Source organism: Amborella trichopoda, chromosome 1 (genome assembly GCF_054954075.1).
Source record: "Amborella trichopoda isolate Santa Cruz 75 chromosome 1, AtrichopodaSantaCruz75HAP2 v2.0, whole genome shotgun sequence".
NCBI lineage: Eukaryota > Viridiplantae > Streptophyta > Magnoliopsida > Amborellales > Amborellaceae > Amborella > Amborella trichopoda.
The window spans coordinates 24633985-24653192 of NC_142336.1; the positions used below are offsets into that span (position 1 = coordinate 24633985).

Here is a 19208-nt window from a genome sequence, read left to right on the forward strand (position 1 = left end):
TGTTTTGATTATTATAAGGTTTCTTGGGAATCTGAAAAGATGAACTTTGAGCAAAGTGTAGCTCATTTGATTTCTTCATCATTCTTCTCTCAACTTTAATACTGAGGTGCATAGAAATATTCAAGATAGTTATCCCTTGTACAGAGTGGTTCATTGTAATTACAACAGGCTCCCAAGATAAAGGGAGACAGTTGAGGACAATAAACACTTGCATACGGTCAGGGACTGAATTCAGGCCCCAGCATGGTCCTTTGTGAGCATTGTCATTTTATTGAAATGCTCGGTCACTGAGTTCGATTCTTTCATTATGCAAGAATTATATTTTTCTAATAACAATTGCACATGGGTCTTAGAAGTGGTCTCATACTTTTCAGATAGGATACCCATCATACTTTGAGTTGTGGTGTGATCCTCAAAAACTCTAATTAGTTCATCTTCCATAAAAAAACTCAACATAGTAGTCCTAACTACTTTATCATCTTCTGACTATTTTTTAAGTCATCTTCTGGCTTGACCATTGGCATTAGGCTCTAAATTGGTCGTTCTGTATATAAAATATAATCTACTCTATCTTGGGATAGAATATATCCATTAAGTTTCGATAGTTCTGACATGACTAGCCTAGATGTCATTTTAAATTTTAGATAGTGCCTAAAGGTTCAAAAAATTCAATTGCGTTTAAGAACATGGTTGTCTGTTAGTCAAATCAATAGGTTTGTCGGCTCTCAATGGGCTGCAACCTTTATGAAGAAAACTCTCGAACACTTGTGTGATGCAAGAGCCTAAATAAAAATAAAGTAACAAACAACTTTATATAAGTTATTTCTCTATAAAGCTTAACATTTTACATCAATATGGGATTGTTTACAACAAGCAATATGTATTCTCAACAAAATATGGAATTCAATTACCAAAAATCAAACTACAAAATTAGGATCATGAAATTTTCTCACTTAAATAAACTAAAGCATATGATAATTATATAAGTAATGACAAATATTATGCAAAGAGAATATGCAGAAAAAAAAAACCCTAAATTGTAAAACAAGAACATGCAATAAAAAATATAGAATGAAGAATAAATAAATAAAACAGAATGTATGTTAATACAGTATTGACATCCTTTTCTTGAATGAGAGAGACTTTAAATTTCAGATTGCAAAAAGAGAAGATGCTCACGGTTTCGTGAGTTCGCAAGAAGAGGAAAGGGGTTTGGATTGGTTTAAAGATTTTCTTCTCCCTTCAATACGTACGATTTTGTTGATACATATTGTCAAATAAATATCCCAATACAAGATATCTTTGTGAGAGAAAAAAAAAAAGAAGTTGAAAACTTAGAGAGAGAGAAATGCTCACTATAAAGGTCTCAGATTTGCTGAGAGAAAAAGAATTACTCTTTGGAGCTCACTTATTTGAGTTGAAATGTTAATAAAACAAGGGATGATGGAAACATAATTATTATATGATAATACTTTTGCATCCCCTTATGGTTTAATAAGAGAAAAAACGATAACAGAAAACATAGACTAAAATCATGCTTCCAATATTGCAGTGAATTTCAAAATTTCAGTGAATTTTCAATTGGCAAAGTTGTGTTTAATATTGCAGTGAATTTCATAATTTCAGTGAATTTTCAATTGGCAAAGTTGTGTTTCAAGCAAATAGAGCCACGTAGCCCATATAATTTTGAGCCAAATTTGATTGTCGAACAATGACTACTATTGAAACAATTCACCAATGAAAAAAATTTGTTTCCACTACAGCACGCTCAAACAGTAAAAATTAAGAGATTTGTAAAATACGGATAAAAAAAAAAAACTCTTTGATTCACAACTCTCTGATTCTTTATGTCAGTGTGTATTTGGGTTGAAAAGTCAAATCAAAATATAAGACAATCGATGAGCACAAATTAGACAATAAAAATGATATAAATAGAGCAAGGATCAAATAAAAATAATAACAGAACTTGATTGCTCTGATTATTGATGGGAAGAGATGAACCCACCAAAATCTCCAGAGTTGAAGGCAGTGTCATAAGACTATGGATTGCAGAGATCAGATTTTACCAGAACAATTGAGAACTTTGTGTTTTCTATATGTTCATTTTCATAGCCATGAAAGCCTTTCTTAAAAAGGGATGGGAGGAGGCCGTTCTACAATGTTCGCTTTTCCTCTTTGAATCTTTGAAAAACACGGTCCTCTAATCCTAGGAGGTGGGTAGTTATTTTCTACCTGCTGGATAATAGCATCTTCTCCCTCTAAGAAGCCTTTTTTTTTAGTGATAAATATTAAAATGTATCACAAAGATAAAGAGAGAAAAATATGGCATGTTTGAGGGCCCTATAGCCACCCATACGTACCAACACTATTTGGGTTGTCTTTGGTAGGTGATGTATATATCGCACAATAAATATTACAGTGAGAACATAGACGAGGTGGAAAGCCCCCAGTACTTGTAGATGCTGTCGACATTCTTATTGCAACCACAAATAAAAAATAATGAAATGTTAATGCTATGGACATGAACATTCATAAGTGGCAACAAAGTGAAAGTTCATTGATTTTTAAATTTTTAAATACATTTTTATAACTTTTGATTTCTATCATTATACTTTTGATAATTTAGAGAAATAAAGGTTTTTCTCCCATCTAGCTACGTCTTCTCTAAAAAAATATTCTTCTTTCATGTCTATGCATTTCATTCCTTTGAAATGGCTCATAGGAATGTGAAGCATTTACTCATTATTGTAGAAAAAGATAATGAAATAGAAAAAAAGGCAATTACGATTCATTATATTCATTTCATTCCTTCAAGTTAACCATAGAAGTCAAACACATTCCTTAATTGAATGGGAAACTAAAAAGTGGCATAAAGGAAAATAGGCATAGATAATGAATTTTCTTGCAATCTTGGTGATACAATTACGTATTATTATGTCTAGACTGCTTCCTTTATTTAATATAGCAATTGATTGATTTACTTAACTAATATATACCATTAAAATCATCTAGTTAGCTTAGATCCTGCAAATTATACAAAATGAACCATGTCATGCTTAAGTTTCTAACGTAACCTATCACATATAGCCAAAAATTGACAGCGAAATTTTGAAATGAATTACTGGTTGTTTGGACATTGCTGCTGCTCAGCAACTATTTGACAAGTTTTAACCATTTCTATTACTCAAATGCACCATCCAAAAGGACCATTAACCTTTTGCAAACATAGTCAAATGTTCTAAAAACAATCACAGATCAAATTCAATTGTTTTCATGCATAACATTTGATTGAAATCAAATAAAATGCTGCTGATTTTTTTGTTACAAACAATTCGAGATACAACCAGGATGGCAATGAAGATCTCAACCATAATCAAATACTACTGATTTCTAGACAACAATGGAGATCTCAGCCATAAATAAGAAAAGGGAATATGCTAAGACAATGAAGATATAGAGAGAGTAACAACATATTATCTTATACACCAGGAAAACAGTAGCAAACAATTAGAGATACATAATTAACCATATAACATCAAAATCCAACACTCAAACCAAACCATGATACCCAAAAACAAATTCGCATATTCATCCTCAAATGGATGGTCAATTTTCCACCTACCAAATAGACATTTCAAAATGGCTAACAGTTAAAAAAAGTGTGCATATATAGTACATCATCAACTCATCCAAAAAAGAGTGCACATATAACGAGTGCACATTTCAAGAGAAGAAAAGAGACAGTATACAAAACATCACTTGGACTACTATAAATGTATCATCCAATCTCAAGAACAAACTAAGAATATGTTAAACAAAACCAATTGGGTCTATGACATACAAAATAAGATGTAGTTCAACAAGAAAAAAACGGAGAAATAGTACACAATGAAGAATTAATGGAACCAAGATCTCAACCATAAATAAGAAAAGATAATAAGCTAAGACAATGGACATAGATAAAGTAATCAGATGATGAACAAGATAATAAGCTAAGACAATGGACATAGATAAAGTAATCAGATGATGAACTCGATATAAGCTGCAATCATCACACAAACTGATCGAAAAAGGCATCCAAATTCAACACATAAACATTAGAGAGAACTAAAGACAGTTTGTTCAACCAGCAATGGAAGAAAATAGAAAGGAAGAGAAGAAACAACCTAATAGAATGTGCATATAGCCTTTCATTTCCAACTGCGAAACACTAAGGCACATGACTAAATGTACATATGCGTGAAAAAAAGAGAGAAATAATACACAATGAAGCATTTAATGGAACCAAATATCAGTAATAGAAATCTCAACCATAAATAAGAAAAGAGAATCAGCTAAGACAATGAAGATAGAGAGAGTAATCAGATAAGGAACTCGATATAAGCTGCAATCATCACAAAAACTGATCGAGAAAGACATCCATATGTAACCCATAAACATTAGAGAGAACTAAAGATGGTCAATATAGCATCGAAATTCAACACTCATACCAAACCACAATACCCAAAAACAAATTCTCACATTCATTCACAAATGGATAGTCAATTTTCAAGCACCAAATAGACATTTAGAAATGACCAACAATTAAAAAAAGTGTGCATATACAGCACATCACCAGCTCATCCAAAAAAGAGTGCACTTATAGCGACTGCACATTTCAAAACCATAACAACCCATAAAATAGTCAATTGAGTAGTTGCATTTAAAAGCATGAAGAAAGGAATGGAGGAGGAACAAGTTGCATCTATAGTGATGTTGATTTGCATTGCACACCATACACATCGAGGATGTACTCGATTCTGTCTTCTTGATTCATGTTCAAGAATATTTTAGTCTTATTTGCATGGTTTGCAATATCCATTGCTACAGTCATCATGACTGTGGGTGTGAGGTCTGGGATCTTAGATATGGCATTGGTAACTTGAGTTGCTCTTGGATTTGACATTTGTTTATCCATGATTTCATCTAGATTATGTTCTGCTTGTACCATGTTATCGAGGGAGTCATTTATTGCACTGTTCTTCTTTGGCCTTGCAACTTTATTCCTAGGCACTCTTCTAGAAGCATTTGACTACAATGGCATCTCAGGTACATCCTCCTCCTCATCTAGTACCTCGTCGTAATTGATATCGGTATCTCTCATTGACACATCATCATTTCCTGTAGGGGTTTTACTTTCTTGCTGACTTTCTTGTGTTAGCATGGTTGGTGTCCTTGCCCCACATCCTTCAGCAACCTCGCTGATAATGATTATGCTAAGCACATCATAATAAGGGAAGGGCCTTTAGCATCCTCGTTGCTTTGCATAATTCTAGTAAACATTTAACTACTACTACTACTTTAGGCATGATTAAAAATAACTAAAAAATGAATATAAAAGCACATTACTCAACTTAACATAAGCCTACCACACGTCATCATCAACAAGTACGTGGTGCTTGATAGCATTCCAACCAAAACCACTTTGTTTTTTTAATTTTCCTAACGATCAAGTAGTTGGTCCGCCAATTCTTCATCTTATTTTTTCAAGTGACTCTTTTCAATTCCATGCCAGTTTACGTTAAAAAACCCCACTTGTGGCCCATTGTTGGGGTTTATAGTCTTTTACAAATTTCTCGATCTCTAGTGTCATTTCAATAAGTAGATCCAACAAAATTGTTTCTATTTTCTAAGACCAAACTTGCCTTTTGGCTTTATTAGAAGTTCCTTGGATCTCAACAACAACATCATCCATACCTAGTAACAAATAAAGAAGCATTATGCAGTATACATATATGATTTACAAGATCCTGTAGTTGCATATGTAGTACAACATAACCCCATTCGCAATTACTCACATTCAATTGTGCAAATAACTTTACTAAGTTGAAAAACTGTCACCACATAACATTACAACAAAAAACACTTGTAGATTTAATACGTTGTGGCATAGTTCATCATAACATTACAACAAGAAAAAACAGAAAAGAGGAAAATAGACATAATCTAGTTTCCACGATGGTTATATTTTTCCCATATGCTCATCGCGGTTTTATCTAAAAATCCCGACCATTCACTCTATTTCATGTTGACTCCTCCCACTGCTTTCAAATGTCGGTACATATACCTCCTCTTCCTCTTCAACATTGACCTCAATCTCCTCCTCTGGTGGAGCATCATCAATACCCATTATAAAGTTTTTGCAAGATGGAACACGCTATGAGTATCTTAATTTGTGTTTTCAATGGGTATGAAGTAGCTACGTTCAATATTGGAAATCCTTTTTTTAAGACACCAAAAGCCAGATCCATGGCATTTCTCAAATGGCATGTCTCTTATTGAAAAGTTCCATGTAGTCTTGGGCCTTTGATCCGCCTAGATGGAAATCCTTCAAGTGGTAGCGAGATTGACAATAAGGGGACATAAATCATGTCGTATTTGGGTAACTGGCATCTACAAGGTAGAATTTCCCTACATAAACATTGTATTGATCAACTCATTATCAAGCCATATTCATATCCACAGGTGTGTTAGGTCAACTATTCTAGTGCATATATTTTTACCTGAAGGAACTCGAAGAGGGCCAATATTCGATAAAGAAGAATACAAAATACGTGCATTTGATGCTGATCCTTCCCAACCGACGAGGACACATTGGAATGTCAAATTAAATGAGCACATACCCATGACATTCTGAGAGATGAATCCCTTTCGATTTTGGTATGTGTCGTGCAGTGCACAAGGCACAGTGGCTGGGATATGCGTACCATGAATTGCTCAGAGACATCCCTAAAATATATTAAAAGTACAAGTAGTTTGAAGGTCAAATGACTATACATTATATAAGTAGAAGCACAAAGTATAGATATGTTATCTCTACCTTAAAATAAAGGAGGAACTTCTTCTTTTCACGAAGTATTTCGGATGGTATGGTTGTATTTGGAGGTTTAATGAAATCCCCATGAAGTCCTATGATTGCATCCAATACTCGGTTGAAGTGCCAGATGCAGTCTCTCCCAAGCGGCCAAATGCGTTATTGATCATGCGATTCTTCAAGTTATGGCTCAGGGTATGTAGGAATATCACAAGTTGTTCATCTAATGATGCACCCATTATGTCATTTATCTTTCCTTGTTCCTTGAGGAGATCTCGTATGCTGAAGAATGTTGCCTACTCATACGATTTTGGTCCCGACAATCCACCTCTCCTTTATTAATTATCTCTAGGTGGTACTTGGTACCCAATGACCTATGTATGTGACTCTTTTTTATGACTATAAGCACCAATAGCTGCACACACTGCACATAGAGTTGCAGTGTAAACAACATACCTCCACATCATCTTCCTCTTCCTCTTGCACTCGTCAATTTCCTCCATTATGTAAGGCACATATAATATTTACTCCCCAATTTCTATAAAACAAAAAGGTTTTCATCTTAAACTACAAACTAGAATGTCACATACGTTATCAACACATAACTTCAAACACTAGACAAAAGTGATAAGACCATCTTCAAAAAAAAGAAAGAAAGAATTTGCTATGTTATACCATTATAAAAGCTCATTGTTCTTCCCTTTGATATTGTATATAAGCTAATGATATTCAAACATAGAAGTTCAATTCATACATCTCCAAAAATGTAGTCCATAATGTATTTAAAATGTAACCCAACTTGGACATGGATATTTAAAATATTTAAAATATTTTATAACTAATTGAATTTATCAGAAAGCCTTAAATTGGCTACAAATTAATAACACCACAAAAAAGAAGAATAAAAATAAAAAACGGAAAATTTCCTTAAATCAAAACAGCAAAAAAAAATACAAAGCATTAAACACCTAAATTGGTAGCTAAAGACCAGTTTCGATTTACCCAAAATTGAAATATTTTGTAGCAATTAGGAACCATTTGGATAACCTCATTATATTTTATTCCCCATCAAAACAAATTTTGACTCTATTCCCCATCAAAACAAATTTTGACTCTAAGCCAAATTTGCCCGTAACCGTGAGCGGAAAAAATTAGACTTTGACTCAAATTTCTTTCCCTTTAAAATTATTTTCGCTTCCCTCGTCGCGCCTTCCAGCCCAACCTTCCCACTGAGTCACACTTTCAAAAGCCTCTCTCCCACTCTCAAAGCAGGTCTCACAGCTTTTTCTTTTTCATCAAATCGCTCAAAAGGTGTTCAGAGGATTTATCCCAATACTTAGTAAGTGCGGTCCTCCTCCTCTTTATCTCCAACCCAAGTCCTAACCTCTACTCCTTCGTCTGTTTTATTTAGGCCTCCCATTCCTTTATTGTTTCTTAGAACTTGTATCTTTGGCAGGAGCACCCTGCTCTGGTTATCCCAATACAAAATTAACTCTCTCTCTCTCTGAACTTTTTGATTGAGAAAGCTGGGAAAGATTAGAAAAAGAAAATTATTACAAGCTCAAAACATTTGCAGAGGAAGGTTTGTAAAAGACATCTTACCTTTTTTGCCCATTAAGATACTCTTTATCTCTATAGAAATAAGCTTCATATGATATTGGGGACTTTACCTCTAAGATTGAAACCAATATAGATTGTTGATTTTTTGAGAAATTAATGGGGATTTATACAAAATGAGGGCTTACGATTCATCTCAACACAAGCAGTGGTACAACCATCACTATTAATTGTGGGTGGCAAGAACACTCTTACAAATTCTCATTTTAGACCAAACCTTGCTGCTACACACTCAGACTGTGAAATCAGTGACCGACCATCAAGCAAAAATAAGCACAATCTTCATCATTTCAAAAGTCTGTGAAATCTTCTTTGGTGAAATGGTAAGTTTCCCTAAACCTTAATTTCTATCTCCATGGATATTATCTCATTCATTTGGTATTATGGCTGCTTGATTTTTTATCTCTCTCTCTCTAAGAAAAACCAACTGATTTAAATCTCTCTCTAAGAAAAACCAACTGATTTATATCTCTCTAAGAGAAACCAATTAATTTAAATCTCTCTCTCGAAGAAAAACCAACTGATTTGTGAGCATGATTTATGCTCTGTGCTTTTTTTTTTGTATGGAAAATTATGATGTATTAGAAGTGTTTGATTAATTTTTTGAGAGAAACGTTTAGGCTAATTACTGATGACTACACCAACCAGTTTCCCCCTCATTTTTGTACTTCAACATACATTAATGTATATTTGATGTTGAATTTCTAACAATATTGTATGATACTATTAAGAACTGATAAATAGTTGCATCGACCCATACATTTGTTTACAACCTTTTTATCATGAAGGGTATAAGTGTATAATATGAGCAAAATCTAGTTTGCGTGTGATGCCCCAATATGTGAACTGTGATATATGTGAACTTCTATAGTGTCCATTTTACATAAAGTCAAGATTGTTTGATAATTTGACAAGTGTTAGAGGGTATCAATCAGCCTAGAGATATCAGAGTAGCCCCCTACCTCTCAAGATCCAACCAAGGAAAATTGGAGTGCAACTCGCGATGAATTCATACTTAAACAATTGAAAAACTTACATTTTGCTGGGAAGTGGTCTGATATTGGACGAAAGAAAGAGGATTGGAGGTCTGTCTTGTATGCATTTAATCAAAATTTTGATATTCAAAATACTGTACAACAATTGAAAACTCGTTGGGCTACACTTAAGAAGTTTATTGCGAAGAACCTTATTAACCAAAGTGGTTTTGGTTGAGATGACCATACCCATGTTATAACTGCTCCAAATGGTGTCTGGGATTGATATCTGCAAGTAAGTTTTAGTGTTGATTATTCAATTCTTTATTTTTCTTTGTTTGTTGTAGGAATTTATCTATGCAAGATGTTTAGAAAACTCACATATCTAAACAAATAGGGCCATCCTGAAGCAAAACCATTTAGAAAGGCGAGCTTTCTTCTTTATAATCAACTTACCATACTAGTAGAAGGTAAGTCTTTCCATTGTATTAATAATATTTATTTAACTTTATTATATTGGCACTACAATTCTCATTAGAATATGACATTTTATGCCCATAGGTAAACATGCCACAGGAAAAGGGCAATTATCGACTGTTCGTCAATAGCCATTAGAAGATGACACAAGTGAATATGAAATTGAGCAAAGTCCACAATCAGAACCACATTATAATGCAAATGAGAATGCTTTGAGCTCTTCAGATGATATGGCTCTGGACACCTCTGAAAGGAACAAACATCAAGTTGTTGTGGAATTAGTTCCATGTCGTGGTAAGAAAGTGATGTCTAGCCCTACAAGTAGGTTAGCAGCAGCTGTTGAAAATTTAGTAAGGGAAGACATGTCAACCTCATAAATAGTGCAAAAGCCTTCAAAAAATGAAGAGTTTTCATATAAGAAATGCTTGATAGAATTGCAGCAGTTTGAAGGCTTAAGTCAAAGTGAGTGTGCAAGCAATAGATTTACTTGTTAATGAAAAGGTGGCCATCGCATTTATGACTCTCGAAAGAGAACTTCGTTTGGATTGGCTATGTTCTAAATGTCACAGAGTAGAGTAGATATCCATTTTAATTTTTTTTTGTGTCAAGGGGCTTTTAATTAGTGACTTGAAGAACTTCCTAATCGATCTGTGAAATGTTTGTTGATTTTTAAATTAACATATTTTGTAATTTTTAGGTCATGCTGGTAATAGAGTTCACATGATTTTCAACTCTGATAATGGAATGAGCTCTGGAGAAGGTTAGAAGATGCTTGTTTTATATTGCATTTTTGTCACAATGTTTAATATAAAATGCTTTTTTCTATTTTTAGAATGAGGTCTGTTAAATTAATGACATACACATATGGAAACTTGGTTTTTGGTTGGTTTTTTGGTACCCACTTGCTCCATTCAGTGACCTAAAGTTTTTGGTTTAGTGGTGCTGCTAATGATGATCAATGAGGTCTTTATGGTCGCCTTAAAATGCAATGGAGGTTGCAATATATGACTTTATTGAAACCCATTCGATCATTGGATCTTTGGACTCTTTTGTTCTTCATTATAGGGGTTTCTTCAGAACTCATTTTCATATGCAGTTCTAATACACTCTTTTTGGTCATATTCTAATGTAAATGCTCTCCAAATTGAGAAGAGAATCATTAAAAAAGAGTCCTTAACAGAGGACTTTGCATTCACTGTGACAGAAAACCATAGAGGGTAGACTTCTTGATTTCAGGAGTAAGAATAATATTGATAGTCTCTGAGAGACGAGGCACGATATAAGTTCTTCAGAAGTGAAATTTATTTGAGAGAAATTATTTTAGAATGCCAAAGCTGAGGTCTCAGAAATGTGAACCAAATGCTGACAGAGATACTGATATTAGAACTGAGGATAGTACAACCTCACCAGAGGGAAAATGACAGAACTTGAGCTCGTCCATCTTCTTATCCCAAGGAAGGATTTCTAATGGTTGTATTCCCCTTTCTTCAAGCTTTTGAGATATTCTGCTGCTTTATTATTGACTTTACCATATATTGTTTACTTCTTGCTCTCTCATCTTGTAGCTGATGATGTGCATATCCAAAAACTTGGGTCTAAGCTTTGTTTGTTGTACACATCTGCCTAAACTTACAACAATTTTATTTCAATAGATGTTATAGTTTCTCTAAAATGCAACTAGCCCAATGTTCTCTAGATACAGAGTGACAAAATAACATTAGCGAACTACAACTGGGGAGAGCTTGTATACACAAGCAGCCTAAAGGAAAACATATGTTTCCTCGCTCGACTTAATTAATGAGCAGGGTATTCCCAATGATTATCACTGTATTTATAGAAATATAAATTTATTCCTTGAGCGACGATTTTGTCTTCCATTGTCTTATTTGGCATTATTTATAAAAGATCCTACTACATTCACTGAACCAGGTTCATGTGTGGATGTTCCATGGTTGCTAAGCATTTATTGTCATTAACTATAGAATAAGTTTTTCCTAATTTTTGAAGTCATTTTGATGTTCTTCCATGAGATAACCACTTCATCTTTTCTTCTTTTTCTTTAGTGCAGATTGATTGTAGGGAAAGTGCAGCACAAAATGCAATAAGCACGATGTCTACAGATAACTTGTCAACAAAGAAACATGATTGAGATGGAATTGGCCAAACAATATGAGAAGAAACAGTTAATTTTTACACTTGCTCTTTACAATTATAATGATATTTATGTAAACAAGATTCCTCTTCGTAATTCATATCTAGCTGGCTTTGCATACATGGAACAAATACTTAAAGGTTATAGGGAACGATGCCTTCAAGTTTGTTGTATGGAGTTAAATATATTTCAAAACTTTTGTGAGACTCTTCGTAGTAGACATCTTCTGAATGATACTCAAGGTGTAAATGTTGAAGAGCAATTGGCAATGTTCTTATACATCCTGGGGAAGAGCTCAAGCAATCGTACAGTCCAAGATAGGTTCCAACACTCAAGTGAAACTGTTAGTCACCATTTTGAGAGAGTTCTCAATGCAATATATAAATTATCATTCTGTTCATCTACCTTCAAGTAGCACACCTCCAGAAATTTACCAAAAAAGCATGTATTATCTTTTTTTTCAAGGTATTTATTTTAAATTTATGTATCTTTCAATAATTTTGGGAAACTGATGATTAATTTTAATTAAAGATTTTCTTGCTTTACTTTTTGAAGAATTGTATTGGGGCAATAGATGGTACCCATATTCATGCGAGTATTGGTGTTGAAGTGCCAGTTGTTGAAGAGCCAGTTCCATATCGGAATAGGAAAGGGCTTTTATCACAAAATATAATGGCAGCTTGTTCATTTGACCCTCGCTTTGTATATGTACTTGCTGGGTAGGAGGGATCATCATTGGATTCTTCTATATTAAAAGAGGCACTAAAATCTAGTTTCAAGGTTCCCAAAGGTCACGATTATTTTCCTTCCCTTCAAATATTTTATATTTGGTGGAATATTTAAATTTCATTTCAAGGTTGCCAATAAATGTCATAGTCCTCATCCACTTCCTACAAAAATATTGTTATTTTTCAAATATATATATATATATATATATATATATATATATATATATATATATATATATATATATATATATATATATATATATATATGCATTCAGATAAATATTATCTCGTCGATGCAGGTAATACGAACACACGAAACTTCATAGCTCCATTTAGGGGTGTGAGGTATCATTTAAAGGCTTATGGTCAAGGACATTTAGCCCCACAAAATGCAAAGGAGCTCTTCAATCTTTGGCATTCATCTCTTCAAAAAGTTATTGAACGTGCATTTGGCGTGTTGAAGAAAAGATTCCTTCTTTTGAAAGTGGCAACAACATATCCTTATGAAACACAAGTTAAGATAGTCGTTGCTGCTTGCACTTTACATAATCATATCCGAACTATAACAGGTGGTGATGATTGGCTCTAAGAGAAGTATGATAGGGATCTTGCACGTGGATCAGTTGATGGAACAAATATTCAACATAACGATGTAAACCCTCAAGCTGATAAAAATGATGGCGATAAACTGCGAGATCGTATTGCTAAAGCACTTTGGGATGACTATTGTGCTCACTGTTGAGCATAATATGGCACATAGATGTAATTGGTTGCAATCATGTTTTCCATTACTCTCTTTGTGGCAAAATTTCCAATACTTCGGATTATAATATTAATTACTTGGGTTATCGTTCGTGGGTTATGGAAATGGTGTGAAACTCTCATTTTTTAAAATATAATTGTTCATTCTCCTCTCTATTCCCATGGAATAATTTATATTTTTTCAAATTATATGTTTATCAAACACATAAAAGAAACACAATTAAAAATCAATGCTGGTTAAACATTTTTATGTATTGAGAAAAAAAAAGAAAAAATATGATTTTAGAATTTATTTCAATGCATCCAAAGAGACATATCTGGCAAGTTAAATTTTCTTCTCATATTTTAATAGACATCGAAACAGTCTACCAACATAATAAAATAAAATGATAATGTTTCTCAATTGAGGAGGAAAAAAAATGTATTTTTTTTCAATGTGAATATTTTTTTATTTGACATCCAAACTGGGCCTAATTAATATGACACTACAAGTTAAAAATCCATTTAAAATTAATTTACAGTAATAATCCCTACAAAATTTATGAGGATTGTATAAATTCTCGGTAATTGTATTGTTGAGTGTGGTGACCTATGAAATTTCTTGTATAAACATCAATTCCCATCTCCCAAAATCATTACCACAATCAAATTCAAGCTCCCATATCAAGACTAACCACCCAATAAGTTTTACTAAATTAAATCTCCAAAAACACAACTAAAACACCAAATATATTCAATCTAGGACAGGCTTCTACAAATTTTAGTAACAAATCATACGAAACATGTATACGAATAAATAAAACACAACAAAAGACCTAAATTAGAAGATCATATCAGTTGGATACCCCAATACAATTGGGAAAAAAACTCTCCATATAAAAACAAAAAAAAAACAAAACTCCAATTGGTTGCAAATTAATAACGTACTACAAAAAAAAAAAAAAAAATCCTAAAAAAGACTTAAAAAAAAAAAAAAAAAAGAAGCTAATTAATATAACACCACATGTTAATAATTCATTTAAAATTCATTTACAATAATAATCTCTGCAAAATTTATGAGGTATTCATCAAATCGTTGTGATTTTACTGTTAAGAGTGATAACCTATGAAATTTCTTGTATAAAAATCAATTCCCATCTCCCAAAATAATGACCATAATCAAATTCAAGCTCCCATATCATGACTAACCACCCAATAAGTTTTAATAAATTCAATCTCCAAAAACACAACTAAAATACCAAATATATTCAGTAACAAATCATACAAAACCATATGTATATGAACAAATAAAATGCAAAAATCCCTAAATCAGAAGATCATAGCAGTTGGATATCCCAATACAGTTGGGAAAAAAAATCTCCATATAAAAACGAAAAAACAAAAGCAAAACTACAATTGGCTGCAAATTAATAACACACCAAAAAAAAGAACAAAAATCAAATTTCCTAAAAATAAGAAACAGCAAGAAACACAACTAATTAATGTAACACTACAAGTTAATAATCGATTTAAAATTCATTTACGGCAATAATATTTGCAAAATTTATGAGGTAGGCATAAAATCTCTGTGATTTTATTGTTAAGCATGATGACCTAAGATATTTATTGTATAGAACATAATAGGTCTTATGTAATTTTAACAGGAAAAGGAAAATTGAAGGCAATGGATGAGAAACTTGTATCTAAGGATCCTATAAAGAAAACACCATTCTAGGGAAAAAAGAAGAAGCAAAGAACTTGCATTTAAGGATCAATTCAGCGTGATTCTTTGCTAGTGCGAGAAAACTAGAGCGGCATTGTGATTCTGCAATGATAGATGGAGCTGCATTTGTTGGGAGGTGATGCCAAATCACCACCCCATGTGGTATTTCTCACTATGGTGAGGGGTATTTTTGTCACTAAAAGGAAGCCTTTTTAGTGGAGGCCCATAAAAGGTTTTTCTAGAGAAAGAAGTGTAGAGAAAAAAGTGGGTGAACTCTTTTGTAGTGAAAAGAGAACTTGTAGAGAGAAGAAGCTTGGGGTTGAAATTTGGGGGTTTTTGCAACAAAACCTTTGCACCACCATTTGGGGTTCATCTTGGGCTCTTTTTTGGTATTTCTTTGTGGCATCGGTGAGTTGAAGTAAGGAGTCCATTGAGGGCCCAATAACAAGAATGTGTGTTGGCATTGTGAGAAGCCCAGTCATATAAGGAAGAGTTATTTTAAAAGAAATGGAGTAAATTTATCTAATGCTCTTAATGCGGGAGGTGAAAAACCAAGTGAATCTAATAATGAAACAAATCAAGTTAAATAGTCTACATCCAAGTTCATTGAAGATGAAGTATTGATGGTGACTTATAATTCAATATTCTACCAAAATTGGATACTTGATAGTGGAGCCACCCATCACATGTGTCTATATAGATCATGGTTTAACTCATATGAGTCATGTGAAGGAGGATCAATATCCATGGGTAATAATTTCACTAGCAAGGTGGTTGGAATGGGTTCGGTTCACCTAAGGATGGTTGATGGGTCTATTCGGGCAATTAAGGAGGTTAGGCATGTGTTAGAACTAAAAACGAGCTTGATTTCCCTCTCTTTTCTAGATTCAGAAGGTTATAAGTTCACCGGTCAAGGTAGAGTAATCAAAGTTTCAAAATGAGCTATAATTGTGATGAAAGACGTCCTAGTTGGGAGCTTGTAGAAGTTATTGGGAGGCACAATATTAAATGATGAAGTGGATTTCGTGGTCGAAGGTGATGAAGTTCTATATCGCCTATGACATAGAAGATTGGGGCATATGAGTGATAAGGGTATGGAGGTCTTGATGAAGATGAATTTTATTTCTATATTTAAAGTTGATAGATCTGAATTTTGTGAGCATTATGTCTATGAAAACAACATAGACAACCTTTCAAGACTGGGAAACATATAAGCAAGTTCAAACTTGATTACATTCACTCGGATGTATGGGGCCCTGCACCACCTACATCTTATGATAGTGCATTATATTTTGTTTCATTTGTTGATGACTTCTTAAAAAATGTATGGATCAAAACTTTCAAGTCTAAAAGTGATGTGTTTTGTGCATTCAAAAATTTTAAAACCGAAGTTGAAAAATCTATGGGGTATCACATTAAAGTTATTCGGACCGATAATGGTGGAAAGTTTGTAACAAAGGAGTTCGAAATTTTTGTAAGGCCGAGGGAATTACGAGGCATTACACAAATTCCTACAATCCTCAAGAAAATGGTGTGGCCGAGAGGATGAATCTCACTTTGATGGAGTGTGCGAGGTGCATATTAAGCAATGCTGGCCTAGAACAAGAATTGTGAGCAGAATCCATATCAATGGCTTGTTTTCTTATCATCTGATCACCTTCAATAGAATTGGGAAGTAAAAGTCCTAATGAGGTATGGTATGGAATTTCGAGCGACTACTTCGATTTAAATTTTTTTGGTTGTGATGCATATGCACTTATTCCAAGTTGCCAAATGAACAAATTGGATCCAAGGTCAAACAAGTGCATCTTTGTGGGTTATAGCAAGGGTGTGAAAGGGTACCAATTATGGGATCTAAGTACCTGAAAAATAATCACTAGTCATGATGTGCATTTTGATGAATCCAAGGTATTGACAAAAGGGATGATAATGAAGGACAATGGTTAAGAAGTGTAACAAGAGAGCCAATATTTTCAAGGTAACCCCGAAATACTTCAACCAAGTGCAACTATGCCTTATGAGAACATACCCATTGATCATAGTGAAGAGTATGAAGAACTAGGAAGTCAAGATAAAGAGCCACATGGCCATCATGATGAAGTTGTGCCTTTGGCACATAGGTGCTCTACTGGATAAACTCGTGCACCCCGGTGACACAAAGATTATGTGGATCCAAATACTTTGAATGCTTTGATAGCAAAAAATGAAGAGCCAACATTATTTTACGAAGCCATTAATAGCAATGGTACCGACCATTGGAAAAGGGCTATGAAAGAAGAGATATCAGCCCTTCAAAAAAACAAGAATTGGGATTTGGTGGAGCTATCAAAAAGTAGAAAGGTCGTTAGTTGTAAATGGGTGTTCAAGATAAAGAATGGGCTTGACGGCAAGCTTAAAGATACAGGGCAAGATTGGTGGTAAAAGGTTTTTCGCAAAAAGAAGGGATTGACTTTGATAAAATTTTGCACCGGTTGTCATGTTGGTCTCAATTCGCTTGATACTTGGGTTAGTTGCCATGCATGATTTAGAGCTTGAGCAAATGGATGTGAAGACGACTTTTTTGCATGGAGAACTTGAAGAGGAAGTGTACATACAACAACCGAAAGGCTTTATATAGAAGGGCAAAGAAGGAATTGTGTGCAAATTGAAGAAGTCCTTGTATGGGCTCAAGCAAGCATCAAGACAATGGTATAAAATATTTAATATGTTCATGATAAGCCTTGAGTACACAAGAAGTAAGTATGACCATTGCATCTATTTAAAGTTCTTTGATGATGGTACATACTTGATTTTAGCCTTATATGTAGATGACATGCTTTTGGTGTGCAAAGATAAGGCAAAAATTGATGAGCTCAAGACTTCTTTGAGCAAAAGATTTGAGATGAAGGATCTCGGACCTGCAAGGCAAATCTTTGGGATTGAAATTGAAAGGGATGGACAAAATGAAATTTTGGCATTACCTCAAAAGGGGTACATAGAAAGGGTACTTGAAAAATTTGGCATGAAAGATGTAAAGCTCGTGAAGACACTTTTAGCACCTCACTTCAAATTGTCTTCAATACAAAGTTTGAAGACGAAAGAAGAAAGAAGAAAGAAGAAGCATGGCTAAGGTTCCTTATCCAAATGCGATTGGAAGTTTAATGTTTGCCATGGTATGTACAAGACAAGATATCGCGCATGCGGTTGGTGTTCTACATCGATTTATGGAAAACCCTGGAAAGTATCATTGGGAAGCAACAAAATGGGGCTTCGGTACTTAAGAGGTACAACTAGTTATGCAATCACATTTGGCAAGGGCTCAATTCCAATACAAGGTTTTGTGGATGAAAATTTTGCCGGTGATCTTGATAGAGGTAGGTCAACTACCGCATTTGTTTTTCAGTTTGCAAATGGATCGGTTAATTTGATATAGAGGCTCCAAGACACGGTAGCAATGTCAACTACTAAGGCCGAGTAAATGGCGGCAACAAAAACATCCAAAGAAGTCGTGTGGCTTGATAGGTGACATGGGCATTATGTGCAAGCCCATGGAACTATTTTATGACAATATGAGTGCTATCCATTTGGCCAAGAACCCAGTTCACCATAGGAGGTCAAGGCACATATTGGTTCAATACCATTATATCCGTTAAGTTGAAGATTTAAGAGTTAGATTGGTCAAGATCAAGATTGAAGACAACCTTGTGAATATGCTTACGAAGGCCATCCAAGTAGAGAAGTTAGAATGGAGTCTAACCTCTCTAGGTTTTAAGAAAGAAAGGAAGCGACAGGTTGGCAAGGACAGGGTGTGATTTTGCATCAAGGAGGAGATTGTTGAGAGGTGAGGCCATGTAAGGACCAAGATTTTCCCGGAATGGTGGAAGGAGAGAAGGAAAGAGTGTCGTGCTCAGCAGTGTGAAGGCGCGTGGCAGTGTGAACGCACGTGGCCGAGTGAGTGCGCGAC

General features: G+C 34.2%; 1 long non-coding RNA gene across 5 annotated transcripts; it reads left to right on the forward strand.

Annotated features, from left to right (window-relative positions):
* The first annotated feature begins 8037 nt into the window (after positions 1-8037).
* LOC148783756 (uncharacterized) lies at positions 8038-13663 on the forward strand. 5 transcript variants are annotated; one of them, XR_016045925.1, is made up of 7 exons: positions 8038-8192; positions 8310-8435; positions 8620-8793; positions 9792-9914; positions 10006-10215; positions 11990-12103; positions 13101-13663. It is a non-coding gene; the product is annotated as an uncharacterized LOC148783756 (long non-coding RNA). The 5 variants fall into 5 exon arrangements; XR_016045927.1 differs by lacking the exons at positions 8038-8192; positions 8310-8435; positions 13101-13663 and adding an exon at positions 10619-10681 and having other exon boundaries at positions 8649-8793; positions 11985-12291; XR_016045926.1 differs by lacking the exons at positions 8038-8192; positions 8310-8435; positions 13101-13663 and adding an exon at positions 10619-10681 and having other exon boundaries at positions 8654-8793; positions 10006-10383; positions 11985-12291.
* Positions 13664-19208: the final 5545 nt, after the last annotated feature.